At 50.4% G+C, this 282-nt stretch overlaps 1 protein-coding gene across 10 annotated transcripts in view; it reads right to left on the reverse strand.

Annotated features, from left to right (window-relative positions):
- PALD1 (phosphatase domain containing paladin 1) overlaps positions 1-282 on the reverse strand; it is a 77,211-nt gene that overhangs the window by 31,218 nt on the left and 45,711 nt on the right. The window lies entirely within an intron of this gene.

The raw sequence follows: 282 nt of genomic DNA on the forward strand, positions 1-282 counted from the left end.
CAGAGACACACACATACACAGACAGACATAGACACACACACACACACAACCCACACATACACAGACAGATGTGTACACACACCCCCACACACACACAACCCACACACACACACACACACACACACACCCACCCACACACACACAACCCACACATACACACAGACATACACACACCCACCCACACAGACACAACCCACACATACACACAGACATACACACACACACCCACACAGACACAACCCACACATACACAGACAGATGTGTGCACACATCTGGCTGTGT

The sequence above is a fragment of the Equus quagga genome, chromosome 2 (genome assembly GCF_021613505.1).
Source record: "Equus quagga isolate Etosha38 chromosome 2, UCLA_HA_Equagga_1.0, whole genome shotgun sequence".
Lineage (NCBI taxonomy): Eukaryota > Metazoa > Chordata > Mammalia > Perissodactyla > Equidae > Equus > Equus quagga.